The sequence below is a fragment of the Grammomys surdaster genome, unplaced genomic scaffold, assembly GCF_004785775.1.
Source record: "Grammomys surdaster isolate TR1022 unplaced genomic scaffold, NIH_TR_1.0 126313, whole genome shotgun sequence".
Classification (NCBI taxonomy): Eukaryota; Metazoa; Chordata; class Mammalia; order Rodentia; family Muridae; genus Grammomys; species Grammomys surdaster.
The window spans coordinates 306170-333606 of NW_021621113.1; the positions used below are offsets into that span (position 1 = coordinate 306170).

The window sequence follows — 27437 nt, forward strand, 5'->3', positions numbered from 1 at the left end:
CTCCCTCCCTCCCTCTCTCTCTCTCTCTCTTTCTTTCTTTCTTTCTTTCCTTCTTTCTTTCTTTCTGAGACAGGGTTTCTCTGTGTAGCCCTGGCTGTCCTGGAACCTACTCTGTTGACCAGGGTAGCCTTGAACTCAGAGATCCTCCTGCCTCTGTCTTTAGAGTGCTGGGATTAAAGATACGAGCCACCACCACTCAGAACTTCCTCCTCCCACATTACTGCAACTTGAGATTGCTCTCTGTGATGGTTTGTATATGCTTGGCCCAGGGGGTGGCACTATTTGGAGGTGTGGCCTTGTTGGAGTAAGTGTGCCACTGTGAGTTTGGCCTTTAATACCCTTGTCCTAGCAGCCTGGAAGTCAGATTTCTCCTAGTAGCCTTCAGATGAAGATGGAGAACTCTCAGGTCCTCCTGCACCATGTCTGCATGGATGCTACTACCATGGTCCCATCATGATGATAATGGACTGAACCTTTGAACCTGTAAGCCAGCCTCAATTAAATGTTGTCTTTATAAGAGATGTCTTGGTCCTGGTAGTCCGTTCACAGCAGTAAAACCATAAGACACTCTCCCATAGAGAACTCTTACCAGATTAGCTAACCTGCCTCCTGGTTGGTGCTCTATATAATAAACATGCTGAGCTTCTGGGCTGCTGCTGGTATGTCCCCTTCCTAGCCCACAGCCCAGCCAATCCCAGCTTTTCTGTGCTCATGCTTGTTATTCCTTCCTTCATTTCCCATCCTCTCAGTTGGGTCAACCTCTAATCTGTGAAGACAAGGTCTCAGGTATTCCCAGGCTGACCCTGAATTCACTCTGAACCTCACAGCCAACCTTGAACTCCCAGTCCTCCTCTTTCCATTTTCCAAGTACTGATGTTACAGATGTGGCTCACATCTGAGCCACTGTGCCCAGTTTATGTGGTATTGGGGATTGAGCACAAAGCTCCATGAGTTCTAGGCAAGCACTCTCCCACACAGCTACATCCTCAGCCTGATTTACTGTTTTTCCTGGTTGCATGAGTTTGAGTTCTCCAGAGAAACAGACCTAACTGGGGGGAACTGTACAGGAGTAGATGTTTCAGAAGAATGGGCTTACACAGCTGTGGAATCTTTGAGATTTCCTGATGTGCTCCCTGAGGCTGGAAAGCAAGGCAATCTGGCAATGTAAACCAGAGCTATTGGAGCAAATGTCAGTCTGAAGCTGAAGGACTGAGAAATCAAACCCCAAGACAATAGAAGTGGATATCTCAGGCCAAGACAAAAGAAGGAAAATGACATTTCTTCCATCTTCCTGGTCCTACTAGATGCTAGGTGAATTGGAGCGTGCCTGTCAACGTAGGTAAGAAGAGATCTTTACCCACCCTACTAATCTCTTTTGGAAATACACTTATAAACCTACTGGGAAATAATATTTAGGTGTTTTGTTGTTTACCACTTAGCTGCGTGTCTCTTAACCAGGTCAACTTGATGCATGAAATTAACCCTCACTAGAACTCTTATGCACGATGCCATATTTCCTTTGTGTTTAGTGACATTTGATTGAGGTGCTCATTTTCTTTGGAGCTTTTTTTAGTGGGAATAACTTTCAGTCTTAGAAAAAAATGAGTTTACTTTTAAGGGCACAAGTCTCCATGTACAGCCCAGGCTCCCTATGTAGCTCAGGCTAGTCTTGATCTCATGGTGATCCTCCGACTTCCTCTTCCTGAGAACTGAAGTTAAAGTGAGGAAGTATCCCATTACGTTCTGGTAAGGAGGTGTGTGTGTGTGTGTGTGTGTGCTTCTGTGTAGGTGCACATATACACATGTGTGTATGTAAAAAGTAGAGGTTGACATAGAGTGTCTCCCTCTATTGCATTCTACCTTATTTTTTTCCTATCTTATTTTTTGGGACAGGGTATCTCACTGAATCTGGCATCACTAGTTCAGTAACACTACGTGGCCAGCAAGCTCCAGCAAACTACTTGTCTCTGCTTCTCCAACACTGTGATCACTGATGCTTGCCGTTCTGTCCAGCATTGTATGTGGAGTCTGCACTCAGCTCTTCATGCTTACAAGGCACGCACCGAGTGACTGAGCCAGATCCACAGCCTCCTGATACTCGCTTCTGACAGGCACCTGCAGCACCACCTCTCTGGGTCCATTTTATGCTAATGTCTGCACTGAGTTTCTCTAGGCTCTTTAGATAAGAGTGAGCCAGTCTGTTTATGCTTTGATTCTCTGGAAGTGATTGTTTCTCTCGAACCCACTGCCAAGTTTAAGACAAACATTTTTCTTGAAGTTTTCTTCATGTGATGATCAAGTGAGTTTCTTCAGTTTCTGTACATTCAAACTATAGCCCTTTGGACTTTTACATATATACAGAAGAGTATTCAGCCACTTTGGGCAGACTCTGGGTTTTGTTATTTTTTTCTTTTTGTTTTTTTCGGGGCTGAGGACCAAACCCAGGATTTCATGCTTGCTAGGCAAGCACTGTTCCACTGAGCTAAATCTCCAGCTCCCATACTCCAGGTTTTATCTTCATTTTCTCATGCTTCAAGAGACCATGAAAACTGATTAAATTTCATCTTTCAGCAAATATCCCTGTATTGATTATTTATAGCCTTACTGCACCAACTCAAAACTCCATGAATGAAGTTAGTAAGCCTTTACTATTGCTTATGAGTTCTCGTCTTGGAGCCCTGTTTCTTCCTACTCATTTGGCTTACTGACTTGCCACAGTATCATGTGGCCCACTATGTGTCTCCAGGGATCCTGGCAGTGCACTCACCCATATTTGGAGGTCAGTTGGCTCTAGGCTGATCTGTCGTGGTTTTGGCTGGGATGGCTAATGTGGTGTGTTGAATAAGAAATACATCCAATAGGTTCGTGTATTTGAACACTTGAGTTGCCATTGGTGGTGCTGCTGGGGGAAGTTTAGGGGACCAAGTTTCACTGGAGGAGACACATCACTTTGAATGGCTTGGAGAGTTTATAGTCTTGCCTCACTTCCAGCTCCATCTCTGCTTCACGTTGACAGCTGAAGATATAATCTCTTGGCTTCTTGCTCCAGCCACCTGTAGCCAAGTCTTCCGTGGACTCCCCCTCGAACGGAAATCCAGCATAAATCCTTTCTTCTGCAAGTTGCTTTAGGTCTCAAGTTGCTTTAGTGTTTTATCACAGCAACAGGAAAGTAACTGATACAGTTGGGATGGCCTGGCTCTCTGTCATCTTGCCATCATTCTTTGGTGTGCTAGCTCAGCTTCCGGAGGCTGGAGGTCAAGAGAAAGAGCGGACTTCCCATTGCAGACTGCCAAAGCTAGTTAAAAGTCACAGATCCACCCAGACTGAAGGGAAAGCAGAGTCTATCTCTTGGTTAGACAGTTGCAAAGTCACTTGGAAAAAAGAAAAGCTCTTCAGAGACAATTGAAGAATTCGTCATTCTCTTATCACTCTCTTATCAACTTAAAGTATTTCATTGAGGGAGATAAACTTAAGAAGAATGGTTTGTGGGTGGAATTTGCAGTTCGAGGGTCAACAAATTCCAGAATCTCTGTTTTCTTATTTCTCTGTTAGTTCTTCTTGGGCTATTTTCCATTTAAAATAATCTGGAGGCCAAAAGTCTACCAATCCACAGCCCTTAAGGTTTTCTGTCAACCAAAACATCAAATGGAAAATACGCCCTATTTTTCAGGTACCTCTAGAAGATAGACATGTCCTTGGCATCTCACCGATGTGCTCCGTGCACTGGATCTCTTTCTCCAGGGATTCATTTTTCAAGTGTTTCCTTCTCTTCCAATTAAGATCACTGCAGTGCCCACAGTATTTCAGAAAGGTGTGCAGTGTTCAATTTCATGGGAAGGGCTGAAGCTACCAAAGAAGACCAAGAGCCATGAGCCAGCAACTGTATAGCAAAAACTGGCTGCTCTACAGAAGGCAAATGCTTGGGTACCTTCCATGTAACCCAGCTTGGCCAGCTTCAAATGATAGCCTTTTGCAACAGTTCTACCTAGATTTCAATGCTAAAGTTGGCTTCATGCTCTATTCTTTTTTGGTTCTGCCTTCATTTATATTTGGGACTTAGTTTTCTCACTAGCACATTGATATATTTAAGAATTTTTTTTGAAAAAAGCTTATTTTACATTTTACTTGTTTTTAATATGCTCTCTCTCTCTCTCTCTCTCTCTCTTTCTCTCTCTCTCTTCCTTTTTTTTGTAAGACAGGGTCTCATGTATCACAGAATGGCTTCAAATTCACTAGATAGTCAAGGATGACCTTGAACTTTTAATATTCTTGTGTCTACTGCTCAGGTTTGGGGATTACAGGTGGGTGCCTCCATGTCTAGTTTTTTTTTTTTTTTTTTTTTTTGGTTTTTTGGTTTTTTGAAACAGGGTTTCTCTGTGTAGCCCTGGCTGTCATGGAACTCACTCTGTAGACCAGGCTGGCCTCGAACTCAGAAATCCACCTGCCTCTGCCTCCCAAGTGCTGGGATTAAAGGCGTGCGCCACCACTGCCCGGCTCATGCCTAGTTTTATATGGTACCTTTAAAGACCAAACATGCTAAGCAAGCACTCTGCCACCAGAGACATATTGCCAGCCCTTACCTATCACTTTAAAGATTTATTTGTTGTTATTTTATGTGTATAGGCATTTGCCAACATGTATGTATGTATATGTGACACACACACACACACACACACACACACGCGCGCGCACACACACACGCGCGCGCGCACACACACACGTCCAGAGCTCCAGAGGTCAGAAGAGCGCATCAGATCCCTTGGAACTGGAGTGCAGGTGGTTGAGAGCCACCAGGTGGCGCTGGGAGCTGAATCCGGGCCTTTAAAAGAGCTGCAAATGCTCTTAATAGCAATCTCCCCAGCTCCAAGATTCATTTTCTTATTTGTTTTGACTTTTTGAGAGAGAGTTTCTCTGTCCTAGAACTCACTCTGTAGACCAGGCTGGCCTTGAACTCAGAGATCTGCCTGCCTCTGCTTCCTGAGTGCTGGGATTAAAGGTGTGCACCGCCTCTGCCTAGTGCTTTGAGACAGTGTGTATAGCAGAATGGCTTTGCAATAATGACCTCCTTCCTTAGTTTGGAAAGCTTAGATAACAGACCTGAGCCAATACACCTTGCTTGATTGACAGCTGGGTGATACATATATTTCTTCCTGAAATTCTCTCAATCTTTCTGATTCTACTAAAACACTTTCTTTATGTGTCCTTGATTGTCTTTCTTAAGCTAGACAGCGCTAACTATTGCATACAGATTTTAAAATTTTATTATTTTAAATGTGAGTGTTTTGCCTGTTATGTATGGCTGTGTACCACACGTGTGCACTACTGTCAGACGCCAGAAGAGGGTGTCAGATCCTCTGGAACTGTATTTTCAGATGGTTGTGAGCCATTATGTGTAGGTGCTAAGAATTGAACTTGGGTCCTCTGGAAGACCAGCCAGTTCTTTCAACTGCTGAGCCATCTCGTCAGCCCCTGCTTCTAGACTATAAAAATACGTTTGTGTCTGTTAGGCATACAATTTCTAATCTAGGGGTCATACTTTACAGAGTGTGAAGCCCCGTATTAAAAAGTTATTTCAATTTCAAGCTGGGCTGAGAAGATAGCTCAATTGGTAAAATGCTTGCTTTACAAACACGAGGTCCTGGGTTTGATGTCCAGAACCCATATTTAAAAACAAAACAAAACTAGTCATGATCGTGAGTGCTTGTAGTGCGTGAGTCCCAGGGCTGAGGTGCCGGAAGTGAGTGGATCCTTGGGGTTCACTGGGCAGCCAGCCAAACCTACTCATCGAGCTCCAGGACAGTGAGAGACACACTCCCTCAAAAAAGCCAATAGTGGCTAAAGAAGAACACCAGAGACAGTCCTCTGCCGTTACATGCATGTGCACACATGTGCATGAGCTCCCCACATACATGTTCTCACACACATAATCTAAAGACAGTGATGGCGGGTCAGTGGAAGAATGAGGTCTTTCTCTGTGTGTGAATGACTGCATGGGTCAGATTCCCAGAGAGTGGGCTTGGAGAACCTTTATTAGTAGGTTAAATAACCAGTGTCCTTATTAATTACTGGATTGGTGTTCTTTATCGGAGGTAAACCTGTTTGATTAATTAGTAGGCTCTAGGATGGAAACTCCATCATGTTCTTTCTGTTTTTGTTTGAAAAATCTAAACTTTAATAATTTATTTAGTGTGTATGGGGGCACGGGATAGTGCACACAGGCGCACGATGCTTGTGCTTGTGTGGCGGTCAGAGCAATTAGGGAGAATTAGTTATTGTCTTCTTCTACTGTGTGGGTTTGGGGATGCAACTCAGTCATCAGGTTTGACAGTAGGCATCCTTACCTGCTGGGCCACCTCACCAGCCCTTAGGTTCTCAATTTGAAAACACAGCTCTTGGGTAACAGAAAAGAAGAAAAGCTATATACTAAATGTCCGCGTTCATTGTAAAATGCCTTCCGGTTTACAAAATACATCTCAGAACTGACAGAGCATGGAGGTACCTTTTAGCATCCTACATGATGGCTGTTCTTATGCTCCATGGGAAATGAGTTTCTCTCAGTTCTACAAAGTGTTCCTGGACCAACTTTCTATCTTACTTTCTCTGACATCTGCTCTTGGCTGAATAAACGCTGGTCTGGGAATTGTCTGCAGCCTCAGTACATGATTGAAGGGGCGATGAAGTGGTCTCGTGGGCGGAAAGAGTTGGCCAGTCTGTTCATCTCACTAGACTCCTTGGTTTCCCGGGGGAGAAGGGTTCTCCAGGTCCCTTTCTGTCATTTATGTAATGTGGCACCTTAAAAGATCTCCCTGGGGAGTGGATGTGGGCTTGGCTCCAGGTTCTAGCTCCTTAGGGCTCATGACTTCTACTTACCGTGCCTCAGTTTGCTCGGTTACTCAGGGAGAGGAGACAGTGACCCCAAAGGAATACAGAGAAATAGGAGTCATTGTTGGGGGCCTTGACTCAGAACATCTCCCAGGGTCTGTCCCTGGGATGGTGAACTGTCTCTCAAGGCTCCTAAGCCCACACCTCACCACCTTAAGTTTTCAATACCAGACAAGGTGGAGGATGTAGCTCGCCCTCTATAACAACTTGGAGCGCCCAGGCAGCGTGCCCTCACACCAGCTGGGAAAGTAAGAATTCAGAGCCGGCCCCTCCCCCATCTCCTCAGCCCCTCCTCCTGCGGCTTCCCCACGCGGCTCCCTCCCCCCGATTACAGCATCGCTCTGGGCGCCAAGACAGATTCCAGCCAGGGACTGCTGCAGTCAGCTCTCCGCGCTTCTGCAGCCTGTGTCCTGGCTCTGCAGCTTCGCGCTGTGCTTCGGACAGTCCCCTTTCCCTCCTCTACCCCACCCCCGCCATGGCACAGCCCCTGGCTCGGGGCCCAGAGGTGGGCGGGCACAGTGGGCACGGGTGGGGCCCCCAGCTAAGACGGCAGGTATAGCGGGGTTCTCCCTGCACACTGGGGATTGCCTCCGCTGGCTGACTGTGGGTGAGGGACGCCTGTCAAGACTCGGAGGCCAGGCACAGCGCCCCGCCCTGGCAGGGGTGGGGCAGAAGGGACTGGAGCGGGGAAGGGGGACTCCTAGAGCCCAGGCCAAGAGCTGAGGTCGGGGTACAGACCCGGGAAACTAAGGACAGTAGCCTAAGAGGACGTGCCTGCGAGGGGGAGGCTGAGTGTGACATTCAGGGTGTGACTGCCTCGGTGAGGCTGCCGTGTGTCTCCCCAGCTGCCCGCGCTCTGGGCTTGGGTCCCGGTGCCCAGGTCTGCTGTGCGTGGTCGTGACACCGAATGTGCTGGTTCCTGGGTCTTCGGTGCACACCGACCCGGGGGACCACATTCGCACCCGGGAGCTGGGCCTCCCCGGGGCTGTCGCTCAGAGACCCGGGCGCTCCTCCGGGACCGCGGCGGCCGCCCGCCGGCTGCGACCTCGGTCCTCGCGGGGCCGCTGCGGGGGCGGGGAGCGCGGGCCCCCTCCCTGTCGCGGGCTCCTGGCTCGGCCGCCCTGCGCGGGGGCGGGGGCGGGGGCGGAGCGCGCGGGCGGGATCCCCCCGCCTCCCCGTCCTGGTCCCCGGGAAATCCAGCCTCCGTGGCTTGGCCGCCTCCGGCTCCCGCGCCCGCGGCCGCTCAGCACTCGCTCGGGGCTCCGCAGCCGGCGCGGCCCCTCCGCCGGGGGCTCCGCAGTGCCGGGTCCGGGAGCCCGCACTCGCTCCCGCAGCCGCAGCGCCCCCGGCCCGGGCCGCCGGCACCATGTAACCCCGGCCGGAGCCCGACCGGGCCAGGTAAGCAACCGGGAGGGGTGGGGACCGGGCCGCGCTTGCCGCGCCCTCTGCAGCGCCCCCCAGGCTCGGCCCCGCTGCAGCCCCGGCGCCGCCCACGCCCGGGGCTCCAGCGGCCTGGGCTCGGGCCCCGAGATGGGGAGGGGGAGGGGCTGGGCCTTCGCGGCCGCCCCCGGCCTCACCCTGGGCCTGGAGGCCGGCGTGACTGACCCCGGGAACGGGTTGGGGACCACGCGCTCCGCAGACGCGCTGTCCCGGCCGGAGCCGCGGGAGGCCGGCCAGCGCCCGCCCAGCCTTTGCCCGGCTAGAATGGAAGCTTGGATCTGGGAGGGAGTAGCCTGCTGGCTGTGGGGGGAAGTCGTGGTGTTGGGGAGATCCGGAGAGAAGTTTTCTCTGCAGGTGTGTGAGCGTGAGTGTGGTGAGGGTGTCGCCGTGTGGGTCTGTGGGTGAGTGAGTGTAATGCAGTGAGCGTGCAGGGTGTTAACCGTCCATGAATCTGTCGACATATGTGTGGTTGAGTGTGTGCTGTCACTGTGTGGCTGAGTATGTAGGTGTCTGAGTGTGTATGAATGGACGTGCGTGTGCATGTGCATGTGCGACTATCTCTGTGAATGGGCCTGGGTATGTGTACTGTGTGACTGTGTGGGAATATATCCAAGCAGGGTTCACCCAGACCTGGGCTTTGCCCCGCCCCCATTCCTGGTGGGACTTAGCACGGGAAGATCATACTTTTCCGAGGTCAGACCGCCCCTTCCCTCCAGGGTCTCCTTATCCTGGACCTAGGCAAGAGCACTCTGCACCTTCATCTATTTCCTGGGGCACCCTCTGCGAAGCCACTGATATTTTTTCCCTGCATGCTGGGTCCCTGCTGGTAGTGAGCCTAAGGCTGTGTACCTGTGTGTGGGGATACTTTTTTGAGGGGGGTGGGTGAAGAGTGCTAGAAGCTTGTGTCATTTCAGTGATGCTTGGCCAAAGGCCCTTTAGAATCAGATGCTGAAGAGGCTGGGAGGAAGATCTACCTTGTTAGTCATTGGAGCAGGTGGCTTTCTCCCAGAGTTCCAAGTCCCAAATCTCCAAGTTCTGGGTCATTGGTTTAGTTCACGGTTCAGGTGGGTCTGTACTTAGCTCCTTGAAGTAGTAATAGAAGAATGTACCTGTATCAGTCTAGGACTTTTGAAAAAAAAAACTATTCCTCTCATTTCTTCTTGTTTCTCTAACTGCCTTGGAAGCAGGTAGAGATGCTGTCAGGTTAAGACATATGAAATTGACAGTATCAAACTGTTTTGTTTTTTTAACCCTGCTAAAACAGCCGTTCCACATGGTTCAATCTAATATGATGCCAATTTGCAGAAGAGGATGTTGAGGCTTGGGAAGTGCATTTCCCACAATCACACATTGCCAGACAGTGGTAGAGAAACGTTCTCACTCAGGTCTTCCATTGACCCGAGGAACCCAGCTAGGCCAGTTAGAGAGTAGCACTTTCTAGTGTGTTTTCTCTGATACTGGATCACTGCCCTCCACTTCTGTCCACTATCCCCTGAGTGTGTGTGGGGTCTACTTCTGTACCCAGCTGTCAGTGCCTAAAAGAGAGAGATGAGGGAGAAGAGAGGAGGGAGGGGAGGGAGAGCTTCGTGAGTTGGCAGTGAATCAGGGTCTAAAAAGAGAGCTGGGAGGGCTAGGGTGGCAGGTGTTTCTAAAAGGAACGTGAATACAGGATGAACAGCCTCAAATGCAGCCCCCGCACCCCCCACTGCCCCACTGATCTGGCAGGCAGTTGCCCACTGCATTTTGTGCCAGGGGGCTCACATCCAAGGAATGAGCTTGCATGAAGCTATAGAATGACAGGCAGAGGAAGAACCTCTACAATTGACTTGGTCCAACCTCTTAATTACAAATTGGGGAACTGAAAAAGAGAGGAGACCTACTCAAGGTCACACAATGAACCTGTGGATTCCTAGGTTAGTGTCCCCTTAGGTAATTTCCTAACCTTCACATTCCATCCCCAAACTCGCCGCCCCCCTCAGAGCCGAATGTGCAGGCGGGTAGGGGAAATGAAGACTCAATATGTCTAAGGCTGTCAATCCGTCAACCTGGGACTCTGCTCTGAATAGAGGAGGCTACAGGTATTCCTGGGGATGGGGATGCCTGGCAGGCCCACCAGAGAGGAAGGTCATAGCCTTGGCTTAGTTCCAGCTGGCTACCAGCGGGCGCTGCTCTAGGCCCAACTTCAGACTTCCTTCTTTCTTGATGCCTGCTTTCAGCAGCTGCCTGGCGCGGAGCATTTCCTGCAGCTGATGTTGGTGCTTTTCTTCTCCCCTCCGTCACATTTTACCTCTAACTGGACTGACATGGTTTGGTTTTTTTAATTTTAATTTTTTTTTTAATTTTTACCTTATTGGGCTTCTGCTGGGTAGAGAAACTTCTGAGTCTTGCCTGATTGAAAAGGGTGTATAGCTATCTGCACCCTTTCTGGCCCAGTCTTCCAGGAGTTTAGAGCAAATGGTAAACATAATTGCCCTCATTTTCACTGGAGAAGAGACTGTAGTTGAATGAAGGGCTTTCTGTTTGGTTTCAGGTGCCTGAAATGAAGGTGTGTGTGTGTGTGTGTGTGTGTGTGTGTTGGGAGAGGGTATAATCTTGAAGCTTTGATTGAGACAAGCTTTAGAGGCTTTCCCAGTGTCTTCCCATCCCCATGGTCAAGAAGCCTTCTCAGACTCTGATTTTACTCCCACTTGGGGGAGTCAAAGCTTTGTTTCTCAGTGGGGGGTTGGAAGAGCAGCTGTGTACCCTCCACTCTGAAAGCGTCATGTCTCAATTCCCTCTTTATCTACCCCTCCTTCAGTCTGAAGGCTGCTGGCTCAGCGGGCCTCCTGCCGTCTGGGGAGTCTGGGTTTGAGCTGGGGTGAGGCAGTGGCACCATCGTTATGGTAACGAGCTGCCAGCTCATCGTTGCTAATAACTTGTCGGGCCCCTGGGCTCAGTGCAGCATCCTTTCCCATTAGCCCGTCTTCCCATGTTACAGACAGAAAAAGTGAGGCTTAGGAAGGAGGGCCCTGGGAAGAAGAGAGTCTGAGAAGGCTGGACGGCCTCTCCCCTGGGCTCCTTTGCTGGAGAGCCATGGGGAAAGAGGTGAGGTGACTTGGGAGCTGAGTTCCAAATGTGGTTGCACAGGTTTGGTTTCTTGGGTTGTTAATGGGTGACTAGATTCATGCTTTCATAAACTTGTGCATGCTGGCTGACATGTCCATGTGCATATATACAACAGCCTACAGGCAAGCACATTCCAAGCATCCGAGCACACTTGTGTATGAATACTGCCTCTCCCATCTGCACATAAGGCACCCAAGAAATCTGGGTTTGTGGGGGTGTCCAGGTATGTGGGTGGGGATCTGATCTTTTTCTGATGCAGCTTCAAAGTATCTTGTTAACAAAGGGACAGAATGGTCCCAGGGTTCTTCTTCCTTCCAGTCCAGAGCTCAGTATGGGAGTGGGCTGGGGATGGCACAGGGAACCCAAGCTCTCAGCTCTCCAAGTCTTCTGCCTCTGTGCCCTTTGAGCTCAGGTATCCCCTGCCCCCTCTCTCTGTTCTTTCTCATCCTCTCCTCTTCCTGTGTGTAAATATTAAAGAGCTGAGCCTGCAGGGCTGATGTAGACATGGGGAGAGAATGAAATTAAAAAGGATTCCCTCGCCCCCATCCCAACACCCCCGCCCTGCAGTCCCCCCGCTCCTGTTTCTTCCCCTCTCTCTTCCCCTCACTCAGTGGTTCCACATGCTTCTCCTCCCCCCAGTCCAGATGGGAGCTGGCTCCTTCAGAAAGGGGGTTCAGGACAGGGTGTGGGGAGCCACCTCTCTCTTTCTCTTCCCAGCACATCTGCCTACAGGGCTGAGAGCCCCCACGTGAGTATTTATCTTATTTTGGGGTGATGGTTAAGAAGGAGAGTGCTTTTTAGAACCAGCTGTGAGTGATGTTGAGAGGCTCAAGACTGAAAGGAGGTGGGTGGGGTCCTATCTCTAGGCATCTTCAGAGAAGCTCCCGGTTTGGATTTCTTTTCTCTTTTGAGACCTTCAGGGAAAGGAGGGATATGAGGTGTGCCAAGGGACGGGAGCAAAGGTGGGAGTTTTATGGTCATAAGGGTTTCATTGGGTAAAGCTTTCTTGCTGTCTGGGCTTTGGAACCCCCTGGCAGAGTGGCTGTGGGAACTGTCCTCAGTGCTGAATGACACTCGGCGGAGATTCGCTCCTTTGGAGCTGTCCCGGGTGCTGAAAAGGGTTTTGCGCCATTGACGGAAAGGTTCCCCGGGCAGTACTGAGGGTTCACTAGAAAAATTCTCCCAAGTGACCCACTTTCCAAGGGCAGAGTCCCTGGATAGAATTATAAATTCTGAGGTCATTCTTATGAATTCAGACCTCACAGTTGTTAGTGGCATTTGGTAAAAAGACTTTCTTTTCCTTATTTGAGTTCGCCTTCCTCTTGCCAAACCTGTTAGTGTGGGGCTAGGAAGGGGCAATACAATTGTGGCTGTGAGCTTTATTCTTCTGAGATCATATTAGTACAACAAACGTATGGACCTTAGGTGAATCCGTAAGTTTCCTTTCAGGTCCCAGAAGTTCAGACTCAAGACATTCAGAGTTTGAGTCTAGCAGGGTAGACCATAGTGGATGGGGCTCAAGATAATTGATTGGCCACTTGGTGCCAACCTGCTAACCATAACTTTAGATTTGAGAAGAAGAGCCCTAAATTATTCTGCAAGTTTGCTTGCACTCTGCCCGTCCCCATCCCTTGCTCAAAGCATCATTTGGGAGAGACTTTTGTTGGGGAGGAAGATTTCTCAGCAGAGGATTCAAAGAGTGGGTGGGGTTGTTCAGTGCCATGGAGAAGAGAAGGAGGAGGCTACTGGAGACAGGGCAGCAGGGAAAAGGAAGATCTGGGGGAGTAAAATAATATCCAAATGGAAGGAGGAGTCCTGAGTTTCAACAGGATAGCTTTTCCCCTACTGACCTGCGGTCAGGGTTATGTACAATATCTGGGTTCTTCTGCTTTGCTTTTGTAATCACAGAGGGAATAGAGCAAGGAGTTATTTCTCCAGGTCCCTTTCCTTGTCATCCCAGGGGGATGACAGCCAAATGTCAGGACATGCAGATGAGAGTGTGGGGGGAAACAACAGGCAGGAGGGGTTGATGGCAGCTCACCTCCCATCCCCAAGAGCACAATCAAATATTCAAATGTGATCCCTCTGAGGGGGAGGGGCAGGGAATGGTTTCCAGATGACTCTGGGCGGCCACTGGGTGTGGCAGGAAATTCAAGACATGAGAGAGATTTCCAGAGGTCTCACTCTGAACCAATCTCTCCTTCCCTGATAGGACTCTGGGTTCACAAGGGGCCCTCCACCCATCATGTTTTTGATGTAACTCAAGATGATTCTCCTTCTTGAGCTGCTTGAGAGGCGCTGAGTTTTCGTATGCTTGTGGGTGCTGGGAGGTGGTGGGTGTGGGTGTGGGTGCCTGTTTGGGGAGGGGAGGTGTTTATGCTCCACTCGGCTCCCTTGGTTACATAACAGCTTTGATAAGGCTCTGGAGCTGCTGCTACTGCCTGAAGCAGTCACCCCTCCACCCCCTCATGGAATGCTTGGGTGTCCACCCCCTTCTCCCTGGCCCCTTAGAGAGTCCTGCTATTCATGATCCAGTGCTCTAGCAGCTGCTTCTCTTCCAGGAGGTGTCCGCAGCTTGCCTTCCTGTCCCTGAGTGGCTCCTGTTTAGAAAGACTTGCTTTTATGATTCTCAGTCTCCATCATCCCCTTTACATTTGTGGGATTCCTAGTCTGCTCTCTCCCTTGTCAGGGCTCTCAGATTGCCTTGGGAAACGACATCACGGAGCTACTCTGAAGGGAGAAAGAGGGGTGTCCCAGGAGGCTTCAGGACACAAAGTAGTTCATTTACTGTTCTTTCTCTTCCTCAATATCTGTTTCAGAATTTGGGAGTGGAGAAGCATACTCAGAAGTGTTAAAAGAAATTATCTTTTCCCTTCTCCTACAACTCAGGGATGCATGTGTGGTGGGGTGCCTCTTGGATAGGATGAGTTATACCAACTTTATTGTTGTCTTCGCTTAAGTTGTCTGAGCAGATAGTGTTTTTGCCAGGCACAGAACAAGGGGATTTCAAAACCTGCCCAGGAGTTGGGTGTACCTTGTAACTAACAGGAACAACTTTGCAAATGGAGAGGTGGGAGACTTGGAAGTTGCAAATATAAGTTTGTTGCTAGGAGCTAGAACGATGGGTTTCTGTCTTTGTGGATAGGATAGAGAAGCTTGGGGGATGGGAGGAAGCTACCTGTGCTGTGACTGGATCTGTGATGATGATGATGATGATGATGTGTGGTGTGTGTACATGTGGGCACATACATACATGAGTGTATGTATGACTTTTATACATTCATTATACATGTGACTGTGAAGGCAGCTAAACCAGCAGATGGGTGTATGGTGTGCTTACCCAGGGATAAGGATGTGTGACCATGAACATGAACATGAATGTGAGTCTGTGTATATACTTATGTATAAATAAATACATACATATTTCCTGAATGACCTAGGAGCATATGCACATATGTGCATAAACTTGATTCACAACGAGGGAGATAGGTATTGAATTTGACTCAACATTGGCTCTGCCCGAAAGTTATTTTCTGACTAGCTTGAACTTGATCCACTCTGATGTCTGTGGCTCTTCTCCAGAAAGCAGGTGTCTCTAATTCCCACGTACTGGGAAGCCAGCTAGAGCCCGTCACCATTCAAGTGAAGGCAGTTTGCAGAGGGAAATCTTGAAGACAGCTGTGAAAGAGATCTGGTCCTGATGTTGTCCAGATGCTGTGATGTTTAGGGGTGTTTGTGGGGAAGTATAGAGGAGAAACATCAACATTATTCTAGAATTAAGAACAAGTTGATGGAAGAAGGGGACAAGGGATATTGAGGAGGCCCAGTATGTTTGTATATATGTGTGTGTGTCCATACGGGGCATGAAGCAATGTGTGTATTACTTACCTATGGTAGTATGTGCACATATAACATTAGTGTGCTTTCTAATATGCATATGAAAACAAATTTACACACATATGGTCATGCCCATACATGTTAGCACACACACACATATGTGAACAGTGTATATGAACTATCCCAGTATATGGTGACTGTGCCCTAATGGCAACTCGTAGCCATAAACCTCTGTATTTCACACATTCAGTTTTTTGTGTTTTGAGACAAGAGTCTCGCTCTGTACTATGGGATAGCACTGAATTCAATAAGTAGCCCATGATGGCCTCAGATTCATGGCAATCCTCCTATCTTAGCCTCCTGAGTGTTGGGATTACAGGTATGAGCCACCATGCCTGGTTCATCCAAGGCTTATCAGCTGTCCGTGTCCCATCACACGTGCCTCACCTAGGGCACATAACCACCCAGTCAATGTCTATCTTATGCTGACAATATTCCACAGATTGTACTCGATACAAGATACACCTCAACTTCGAATGACTTGCAATCTGAGGAGGAAATGTGAAGGCATATGAGCCTAAGGGGCACCATGAACCTGAGGAGAAAGTTAGGTCAGCTTTGGAGTGGGAGGGAGGAGTTTGGCAAGGACCCAAAGAAGGTGGAAGGAGGTGGAGCTAAAGCGTAAAAGGGGAGCGAGCTTTCCTGCTTTTGGCACGTGAGCACATGAGGGGACCTGTAAGAAGTATCCAGCTGAGGGGTGAGATGGCTCAGAGGGTAGAGGCATTTAACGCCAAACCTGATGAATTCAGTCCCCAGAACCTACATGGTCGAAGGAAAGAGCTGCCTTCCTCAGGTGCTCTACCCCCCCCACCACCACCACATGCACACCATGCAGGCCACAAGAGAATAAATAAATATGCACATAAACAAATGTATAAAAATCATAAGAAGGAAGGGTCCCAGCCTGTCTCCCATCCTCCCTTATTGCTCCATGGACACAGGGGCTTGAATAGGATAAGACTGTACCTCCCCTGTCCCCCCAGTCTCTTCTTTATCCCTGCCTCTTTCCCACCCCTTTTTGAGACAGGGTCTCAAATCAAGCTGGCCTCAGACTCACCAAATAGTGGAGAATGACCTTAAACTTGTGCTTCCTTCTGCCTCTACTTCCTGAGTGCTGCAATTACAGCATGCACCACCATGATAGATTTTAGGTAGTGTTGGGGATTGAACCCAGGGCTTTGTGGATGCTTGGCAAGCCCATCTCCAGCGTGGTCTTGCTTTCCATCTCCCTGGGAGTACATAGTGGGTGGGACCCAAGTATTAAGTGTAAAACCATTGCCCATCGCCTTCCTGGTCCCAAGGGGCTTCCTTTCCATCCCATAAAGAAGCTGGAAAGTTCCACCACGAGACTTGATGCCTTCCTTTCCCCTGAGCCCGAGATGCTCTTTTAGACATTCACGCCATCCCCCCTCCCTTTCTTCAAATCTTGGCTCAGAAGTCTCTCTTCTGCAGAGGCCTCCCTCCCCAGCAGTCTAACTTAAATAGCCTCTTGTCACTCTACTCCCTCACCCCAGTTTATATATATTTTAAATTTTTGCTTGCCACCACCATTACCTCATATCTTGATTTCCCATCTCACCAGACCACAAACTTCCCGGGAATGGGAGGTTCGTCTGCTTTGCTCATTGTGTTCCTGACTGTGTCAGGAAGCGTATCTGGCTCTGAGTGGAGCACTCTCAGTTTATTTGTAACAGATTATAAAGGGATCACACGCTAGATGCTGACAGGATGAGTGCATCAAGGTGCGAGGCAGGGAGACCGGTTTGGGATGCTGTGGTGATAGCCTTGGTGAGAAGTGAGGACGAGGGTGGCCTGATGTAGGGTATTATTAACCATGGAGGAAGAGGAAAGGAGACATAGTGTACACACCCATGCACGCGTGCGCGCACACACACAGAAGGCTAAGGAGGGAAGTAGAAGTTGTGTGTATGCGTGGTGTGCACACTGCCTGTATGTCACGACTAATACCCCCATGAGAAACTGGACTCCCTCCAGCTAACCTGGCTGCCATTCCCCCTTCCTTTAGGATTTTGTCACTACCAACCCACACACGCCCACCTCTGCCAGCCAGGCTGCAGAGGGCTGCTAAACAGGGTCTCTGTGGTCCCACTGCATCACTGACGCAAAGCTTCTGCCTTAGGGAACAGGCTAGATGGCAAGCAGGACACTGAACAGGAAGGACCTCAGCAAGGCAGAGCCGCAGACACAACCCTGGAGACAGAGAAAGAGAAGGGCAAGCTGGAGAGCTTAAGCACTGCTCAGACTTCATGTGGTGTTCTCTCCGACCAGTCCGTCCCCCCCCCCCCCCCCCCCCCCCCCGTGGGGTGCGTACCCAAGCCAAAGATGCTTGGGAGCTGTTGGTCCCTGGGCCTTTGATGTGAAGTCAGGTCCAGTCTCTCTATAAAATGGTCTGGGGCTTGGCAGTATGGGAGGAATTTCTCTTTGTGTTTTGACAGATGATTTCCTCCTCTCTCAAGAGAGCCAGGGGCTTTGAGCTTGTATGGTAGAATGGAGAACTAAGGTCAGACCTCAGGCAGGACCAGTGGGCTGGTAGCTAGAAGGGACCAAGGCACAGTCTGTGATCACTGACGGTGAGAACTAGAGAAAGAAATAGGGGTGGTGGGTCACCCTTTCCCCACCCCCTGCCTGACCTCTGAGGGGGAAGGGGATTATTCAATGCTAATGATCTTTTTGAGTGTTCATCCTCCAGACCTCTACACCTAGGGCTGGGTTGCTTTGTAAACGGAGAGGCTGGTACTAAAACCCATTCTAGGTTGGGGGTGGAGGAGACCCCTCTGCTGCTCTCCGGTCTCTTTGGGGACTAGGGGCCGGGTGCCGCAGCCTCTCCCTTCCCACCTGGGCTGTGAGCTTGGGGGTTGGGCCGAAACAGCCGCCAGAGCCGCCCACCTGCCCGCGGTGTCATGGCAACGACTCTGCCCACGTGGACGAAGAGGAAAGGGAGGAGAAGAGAGGAGAGGTGTCGCGATGTGAAGATGGGAGGGGGCTTCTCAGAGTTCCTTATGCTAGGGTCCCCACTCCTCAGCTTGAGCCAGCCCTAGCTCCTTTCTCCCCAGGGACCCCAGGGGAGGGTGTGGCTGTGTTTGCGTCCTGGCTACAGAGTGTGCTTGCCCTTGAGTGGCCTGAGTAATGATGACCTTGGCCTCCTTGGCCTCTTACACGTGGAACTTGGCTGGGGTTCTGGGGAACATGGAGTTTTTGCACATGCACGCGTCGTCTCCATGTCTCCCCATACAAGTCGGGGGGTGGTGCCTGGGGCTGAGGGGATGAGAGCCCGACCTACTTCTCCATTTTCTCACTATTTTTCAAAAGGAAAATGACCCACTTTTCAACCAATCGGACTGGGGCCTGTTCCCAGGCTGATTCCCGGAGCCCCCCTGCCCAGGCCTCTGCCCCATTCCTCAGCCTCTTTGCCATGTGCTGGACCCACTTCGTGGGGAAGCAGGTGCACCTCTGTGGAGGGGTTCTTCATTTCCATCTGTACTAGGCTTAGGGAAGAGCCTGCTCTGACTGGAGGGGTGGGGGGTGGTAGGACTGGGCCAAAGCTGGTCTGAGAGCAATCAGCCTCTTGGGCAGATGCCCTTGGCTTTTTGAGTGACCCTTCTCCTAGCCCCTGAAAGTCCCAGAATACACCTTCCATTTCACAGAATGGCAGAAAGGATTCTGGGGATGGTGGGAAGGCTGTGCCCTCACCCAGTTTGTTTCAGTGGTCGGTGGTAGCTTCCTAAGCTGTTCATTTTCAAGTGAAAAGTCTGATCATGCTTGTCTGCCTGCTGCAGTTCCTCCAAGAGACCCCCTCAAAAGTGTTCTGCCTGGGCCTTCCTTCTCAGCCCCTCCTCTTCTAGGATATTGGTCTGGGCCTCAGAGCTCCCCCCCTTCCCTCAACTATATTGGCCTGGGCTGGCTTGGGGGGGTGATTAGGGATTTAATTATTTAGTTTCTCTAGCTCAGTAGATTAATTCCATCCATCACGAGCAGGCCGAGCCTTCCCCCCCTCTTTGGGCTGCCTGGCCAACCCCAGAGGAAGGCAGCATCACTGCTCACCTGGGCCTAGTTTTGGATCTGGGAACGATGGATAAAGTTCTCGTTGGGGGAGGATTTGATGTATGACACTGAGCAGATGTGGGTGCCTGTGAGATATGAACACATAGAACTCTCATAGAGAGATAAGGGTGTGGACGTATGTGTCATGTTTGTGTCTGTGCAGTGTCTGCGCACCCAGACATCGTGTCTTTTGGGTGATAACGCAGACTTGGGAAGAACTCTTGTGGGAATGGCGTTTCTACATACTAAGTGTCCAGGACTCTCTATGAAAGTAAGTGCTGTGTAAGAGGTGTGTGCTGACTGCATGGCTGTGGTATTTAACATCTGGATGAACATGAGGAAAAAGGTGAGTGAGCCGTTTGAGGTATTTGTGTGGCCGTGTGTGAGGGAGAACTGGTAGGAGGGGACCTTTCCTGAGGCGAGTGCTGAGCCAGACCTACAGGGGGTCTATCGGCTGACCTCATCCGAGGTCTTGACTCAAAAAGTGTTCAGTCTGAACCTGGTCTCCTTGAGGCTCAGGTATCAGCCCCGTGTTCTACTACCCGTATCACCTCAAGTAGTTTTCTTTACATTCTGAGCCCCAGTTTCCTTATCTGTAAGATGGGATGGAGGACTGCACCCTCCATGGGCAGTCGGGGTAGCTGTGTGAGAAGATATTTTCTCCTATACAATTTAACACAGTGCTTGCACACTTACAGAATTCAAAGAGCTGAACTCACCCTGAGTGGTGGTGTGCTCTTGTAACCCCAGGACTTGGAATGCCAAGGCAGAGGGATCATAAATTGATGAGTTTGGGTCTAGCCTGGGCTATACATTGAGTTTCAAGCCACCCTAAGCTATGTATAGTTAGATGTCTCAAAAGCCAAAACTAGGAGCTAGAGAAATGGCCCTGTGGTTAAGAGCACTTGCTGCTCTTGCAGAGGACTGGGACTGGAGTCCCAGCACCCACACCGGATGGCTTATACTTGCTTGTAACTCCAATGCTCTCTTGTGTTCCCTGTGAGCATTGCACATACGTGGTGCATTTGCAGACAAGCAGTTTTACACACATATACATACGTAAGAGTGAATGAATGAGTAAGTAATTTTTAAAGTAGCTGGGGGCCGGGCGATGGTGGCTCACGCCTTTAATCCCAGCACTTGGGAGGCAGAGGCAGGTGGATTTCTGAGTTTGAGGCCAGCCTGATCTACAGAGTGAGTTCCAGGACAGCCAGAGATATACAGAGAAACCCTGTCTCGAAAATAAAATAAAATAAAATAAAATAAAATAAAATAAAATAAAATAAAATAAAGTAGCTGGGAGTAGTGGTGCACATATGTAAGCCCAGCATTGGAGAAGCAGAGGCAGGCAGATTGTTGGGGTTTTGTGAGTGTGATGATGACACTGGGGATCAAAACCCATGATGCTAGACAATCATTCTACCGCTATACTATCTCCCAGCCTAACTTGTGATTTTTGAGGTTAGCCTGGTCTTCATAAGTCCAGGCCAGCCAGGGATACATAGTGAGACTCTGTGTACCTCTGGATGTCCTAGAACTTGTTCTGTAGATCAGGCTGGCCTCGAACTCAGAAATCCATCTGTCTCTGCCTTCCCAAGTACAGGGATTAAAGGCCTGGCTTTTTTTTTTTTTAAAGATTCTTTCCTTTAAAAGTAAAAACAATGCCGGGCAGTGGTGGCGCATGCCTTTAATCCCAGCACTTGGGAGGCAGAGGCAGGCGGATTTCTGAGTTCGAGGCCAGCCTGGTCTACAGAGTGAGTTCCAGGACAGCCAGGGCTACACAGAGAAACCCTGTCTCGAAAAACCAAAAAAAAAAAAAAAAAAAAAAAAAAAGTAAAAACAACAAAATCTGGGCATGGTGGCACACACCTTTAATCCTAACACTCGAGAGGCAGGTGGATCCCTGTGAATGCAAGGCCAGCCTGGTCTACATAAAGAATTCTGGGACAGCTAAGGATATAGCTTAGTTGGTAGAGTGTTCACCTGGCACACATGACCCTGTGTTCCATCTTCATCACCACACAGATCACACCTAAATCCCAGTAGTCAGGAGGCAGAGGCAAGAGAATCAGAAGTTTTGTAGTCATCATCAGCCAGGGCTGGGCGTGGTGGCACTCAGGAAGCAGAGGCAGAAGGATCTCTGTGAGTTCAAGACCAGCCTTGTCTACATAGTGAGTTCAAGACTAGCCAGAACTGTGAAGTGAGACTCTGTGTCACAAAAAGCAAACAAACAACTATAATTACTACTAATATTAACGTCATTCTTGACTACATAGCAAGTTCAAGGTCAGCTTGGGCTACAAACCATAGACTTCCAAGTTAACAGGCAGCTGAGGTTTTTCTGTTCTGTGCTGGACTCTGCTTGAATTCTACCCTGGGCAGGACACAAGCTCTGTCCGCGCTGGAAGCCTGGCCCAGGTGCAGCACCCTTTCGCCCTCCTTCCCGTGCATCAGCTGTTGCTTGCTGCTTCTTGATGACTCGATCACTGAAGCTGAACTCATTGAGAATCTACTGTGTGCTTTGCTTGGCCATGTAGAAATAGATATCTGAGCCTAGCTCTAAGGAGTTTAACCCTCACAGCCCACGTTTATCCTACTGTGCAGAATAAGGTGTACGGGACAGAAGAAGAGGTAGCATCTGCTCTGTCTCGGGCTTCCTGGGAAGGCAACTCTTAGTTAATACTTCACGAAGGGCTGAGATGTAGCTTAGCTGACAGAATGCTTGCCCCTCCTCTTGAACCCTGAGTTGGATCCTCAGCACTGCATAAACTGGGCATGACACATGCTTATGATCTTGGTTCTTGGGAGGCAGAGACAGGATGGTTAGGTATTTATGGTAATTTCAGCTACAAAGTGAGTTTGAGGCTAGCCTGTACTACTTGTGAGCCTGTTTCAAATACATCAGAGGTGCAGTGGGCAGGAAGGTCTGCTCTGTGGCTGACTGTTACAGGTTAGGCCGCTTCTTGGCCTGCACATTTGCCTGCTGTGCTCCACCCCTCAGCTTCCTATTCTGTTCTCAAATCCTCAAAGACCAGAGCTTCAGAGGAGAACGGGGCCTGGGCATCCCTGCGGCCAGGACAGGGTCAGCAGACTTCAGGCAGAACGGAAGGGTAGGAGATTCCAGCCAAGCGTCAGCCAACAAAAACCCCTTCAAAGGGTCCAGCCTTGTACTTGATTCGCCTGTGGCATGGACCCAGAAGGAGAGGAAGTGCCTTTGAGCTAGACATCCTTGTGCCAGTTATATAGAGAGGGTTTGGGGAGGGTATGCTAACCCTAAGTTGTAGGTTCCGTGGCAGAGACATATGACCAGTTGGCTAGGCTGGAAGTAGAAAAGGCCATGGACTTTGCCTGGCGCAGAATCACATGTCCACTGGACCCCTGTTGGGACTTGTTCTTGTTCTCTGGTGGCCCTGGCAGGCTTCAGTCTGGCAACACCTTGGAGGCCAGAGCGAGTCACACACAAATGAAAGAAGATGCTATGGTATTCATGTTAGAACAGATGTGAGGATGGAGATCAATACACTCTATCTTGGATTGATCAATTAGTTATTGGTTGTTGACAATTCAAGGAGGCAAATGACATTGTCTCCATTTTACAGATGGGAACATTGAAACCCAGGCAGAGAAATCAAGCTGTTTAGAGTTCAACTAAGGTAGCATAGGAGCAGGTAGTCGGCATCCTTTCAGTCCTCAGTGTGAGACTGTTGAGCCCTCCTCTCTTTTCTGCAGTGGGAAGAGGGACTGTCATTTGTGGCTACAGAAGACTCTGGAGGCCTGTCATTAAAGGTCTGTGAACCTACGGGCTCTAATTCCCTCAGGTTCCTCCATTTTGGGACACTAGGGCTGCTCTGCTGCATTCTGCGTGCTCGAGATGTGGGAGGTGTTCAGAAGCATTCTAGGCAAGCAAATTCCTGGATGAAAAAGAGAAAGAAGGAAAGAAAGAAAGAAAGAAAGAAAGAAAGAAAGAAAGAAAGAAAGAAGGAAGGAAGGAAGGAAGGAAGGAAGGAAGGAAGGAAGGAAGAGTTTCCACAGCACCCATTTCTGATACACCAGGCATGGCTGCAGGTCTCTGCCCAAGGCTGTCTGAGAAATCCAAGAGGCCCTGCGTTTAATTCTCATGCATTTAAATGGCTTTCCCTTCATCTTCAGCCAGCCCTCAGCACATCTGGACATCTTATCTGTGCTACTTTAACTCTCGTGGCATTGCAGACCTGAGAAAGAGACCATTCTTATTCCTTTTTGAGCATACAGGGACTTTGTCGGAGAAGAAGACAATTCCTTAAGGCCCATGTTTGGTGGACTATAAACCCAAATTGTTTAGCTCAAAACTTAGAAAAGGCACCCTCTGTCACTAGCCACCACTGGATAGAGCCTCCTAGGAGTTCTGGTTCTGAGACTCCTCCTCTCAGCAGGGGAAAACTGCCAGTCTTGGGTTCTTGGAGACCCTTGAGGAGTTGGGGTGGGGTGGGGTAGTGGCAGTCATACCTAAGAGTAGATGGACTGGAAACAGTTGGCCCTGAGAGAGAAGGTTGGTCAGCACGGCTGTATCTCAGAGACCATGGAGAAGGAGGAGGACACTCACACTTGGTATGCAGGGCTTCTTGGCTCCGTGACCCCAGCTAGAGAAGGAGCTGGGGCCCAACAAATCTGAGTGACAAGACCTACTCAGGGCTGGTGGTGGACACTGAGCCTGGCTCCTACCACTCAGTCCCTAAGAGCCTCCTTACAGGCTTGTCTGTCTCTGAAGCAGTCACTGTAAGGGTCATCCCCTTCCTTCCGCCTTCTCCACCACACCTTCCCTGTGCAAAAGAGCACATCTGATTGATACGAGCAAACAGCAAGAGCTGGGCTGTGTTTAGACACAGGATTTTGAATACTGGTCTTTCTGAGCTCTCCAAAGCCTTTGGAGGGAAGGCTGGGGAGGTCCTTTTCCTCCAGCTTCTGTGCACAGGAGAGTGGGCGAGGGCAGCGGGGAAGCCATTCACTCCAGTCTGCTAGTACCAGGCCTTCTAGATCACAGACGACTTCAGGCCTAGTCACTGCCCCCTTGGAGCTGATATTTTACCACTGGAAGACATACCATAAAAATGTAATGGGTGAAGAAAGTAATTTCAAAGATCCATGAGTGCTTTGGGGCAGCAGACCAGGGTGGTGTAGAAAGAACCCTGGGGAGGATAGGTTAGATTTTCGTGAGAGTGAGTGGTCAGGGAAAGTCTGTCGGAACTGAGCCCAGCAAGATGAGACAGAGGAAGCCCTGGGAATATCTGGGGCAGAGTGTTCTGGCAGCGAGAACATCAAGTGCAAAGCCCCCTGAGGTGGGATTTTCAAAGAGATTATAGGTGGTATGGGTTATTCGCAGGCTTGCATGAGCGCTGGCTGATGGGTCAGGAGATGCATTTAGACTCAGCCCTGCTGAAATGTCTTGAGTGTTTTGGAAGAGGAAGCCCATTTTCTGCAGCCCTCTTGCCCTGAGCTCCCAGAAAGACTGGATTAAATAAAGTAATGAAGGTAAGGGAATATGTCTGTAAGCTTCCCTCTTCCATTCTGTCCCCACTCCTCATTTGCTGTGGCAGGGACAGTAGGGGAGGCTTTTTCCTTGGAGTCTTGAGGACTAGGGTTGGGCCATGGAGCTGACTTGAGAGAATCCAGGAACTGGGCCACCCACCTAGCAACATAGATGCTGACAGAGATACCAGAGCCGAACTAAGGTCAGATTGGTTAAGGGGGCTCAGATGAAAGTGGATGCAAGGAGAAGTGAAGGGGTGGGAGGAATCCATGGGCAGAGATAAAGAACTGTGGAGTTTGAGTTGTGGGCCAGAGGTTCTGGGTTACCGTCCAGTGCTTCCCCATCCCATTCCCGGTAGGCATGCAGCTGCTGTCAAACAGGGAAACAGGTACATTCCTAGCTGTATTAGTTCAGTAACACAGGGAAAGGGAATGGCTATGCACAACCTGAAGCTAGAACTCCCAACAGCACACACAGTTCACTCACAGGCATGGAGGAAGCCAGGCCCTCAGCAAGAAAACAAACCCTAGGCCTCACCTGCAGGGAGATCTGTTCTATTGAAACCAGTATGGAGATGACCTGATAGGCCCTGTGGGAAGGGATAAGGCTGACCCCGGTCAAAGAGCCCAACATCCTTTTGCAGCTACCTGGACCATCCTGTCTGTCTAGTTCTCCCAGCACCTTCCCAAGGAAGCAATGAATCAGCTAATTTTTAATTTTTGAAATCTCCATCTTTACCTAAGCTAGCCTGTGTGTAAGTCCCCAAGACACCAGTTTTTCTTGAGCACATCTGGATTCCTGGTCTCCAGATATGGACCGTCAAGAACAACTTGTCTCTTGACCAGCAGAAGATCACCAGCCTTAGGTGGTTGTCTCAGAGAGAGTGAATGACCTGCTCAAGGTCGCGCTGTAAATGGGTGAAGGGAGGAAGAAAAAATAAAACGGCACATAGCGCTAGCCACTTGTGCTGGATATTTACTGTGTTAGCCACAGTGCTAAGGAGTTGATGTGCTAAGTATTAACCACGTCATTAACACCTTCATGGTGGCTCTAATGGCCCCATTTTATGGATGAGAAAATGGTGCAAGCTCAGCAAATCACTGGCCCCTGTATATGCAGCTAGCAAGTGAGGAGCAAGGGATTTGAACCTAGATGGTGAGATGGCATTGCCACTCTGGTGAGTGCTTTGATGACGGATGGGCATGGGAGTTACCTCGGTCTCAGGAAAGGTGTGTCAACTGACCCTAGGGCAGGGGAGAAGGCGATCTGACTTCTTCTACGCTCCTTTCCTTCTTCCATTTTCCATTCTTTTTCTGGAAGGTAATTGCTTGGGGCAGTGACAACCTCCTGGCGAATTACACAGCTGGCTTCCCAGTGAGATTTGTAACAACAACCTCACCAGCCTGGCAGCCCCCAGCAAGTTCCGGTTTAAGAAACTAATTGCTGGATTGTGTAGTTGGTGCTAAATTGGGTAATTTCTTGGTGACGGCATCTGAGCCACATCTTCCATTACCAGATAGATTTGAGGTCTATCACGAAGAACCTGTCATACACAACACCCTCCTGGACTCCACTCACTTTCCACTTCACAGACAGCCACAGGTAATTGTAGAAGTGGCTACCTTCCTGGCCCAGAGGTTCACTATCTGGGGCAGCTCTCTGTCATGCAATAAGAAGAAAGGTGACTTGATTTGGTAACATGGAGAAAAAGTAGGGCCGGGGATGTAGCTCAGTTGGAAGAGGTGTTTGCCTAGCATGCAAATACATGGCCCTGTGGTTTGGTCCCCAGCACCACATGAACCAGACTTCAGGCATGTCTAATTCCAGGACTCAGAGATAGAGGCAAGATGTTTACAAATTCAAGGTTGGTACATAGTGAGTTAGAGACTAGCTCAGGCTACTTGAGACCTGGTCTTGGTCTAGACTGGCTGAAGCAGAGAGAGCAAGCAAGGGTGGAGTGTTTGGGAAGAGGATGCTGGGAAAGAAGAAAGGGCCAGGTGTGTGGCTCAGTTGGCCAGGTTAAGATGCTAACCTGGGTACCGGAGGCGGTGAGGAAACTTCAGGGAGTTTCCTTTAGTCTCTTTATTTGACCTTGGACTTGGCATGAGGTTATAGTCCTCACATAGAGGAAAGTTAAATGAGGGCTCTCATTAGCTAGGTGGTATGTATGCAGTCTTTTTTACTTGATCGGTTGTTTAATACCTGTTACTTTCAAATGACATTTTACAAGCTCAGCTTTCTCAAGGCTAATCGTGCAGGCTGTAGCAAAGCCATCAGGCTGTGGAGTCGGGCAATGTCGGCTTTGCTCTCAGCTCTCAATGTGATCTTGGTAGCTTCAGGTTCAATTTCTTTAGATGGGAATGTATGGAGGAATGAAGTCACATCCTGGGGTAGTTTTGGGAATCAAATGAAATGCCTTAAGTCTAAGGACCTTGTTCTTTGCAGGCGTACTCAACAAATACCTACTATGTGCTAAGTGTTGTGGCTAGGGGCTGGGGGAATGTGCTGAAGACAGGGTAGAATTCCTGCCTGGAATTCACATCCT

The 27437-nt window shown here is 49.5% G+C and overlaps 1 protein-coding gene across 2 annotated transcripts in view; it reads left to right on the forward strand.

The window, feature by feature from the left end:
* The first annotated feature begins 8080 nt into the window (after window positions 1-8080).
* Window positions 8081-27437, forward strand: part of Dlgap3 (DLG associated protein 3) — a 67657-nt gene continuing 48300 nt past the window's right edge. The window contains exon 1 of one of the 2 annotated variants that reach the window (XM_028759759.1): window positions 8081-8280. The gene's annotated coding sequence lies outside the window, so the exon portion shown is untranslated. Of the gene's footprint in view, window positions 8281-11700; window positions 12176-27437 lie in introns of those variants that run through there. The other variant, XM_028759760.1, reaches the window with a different exon arrangement.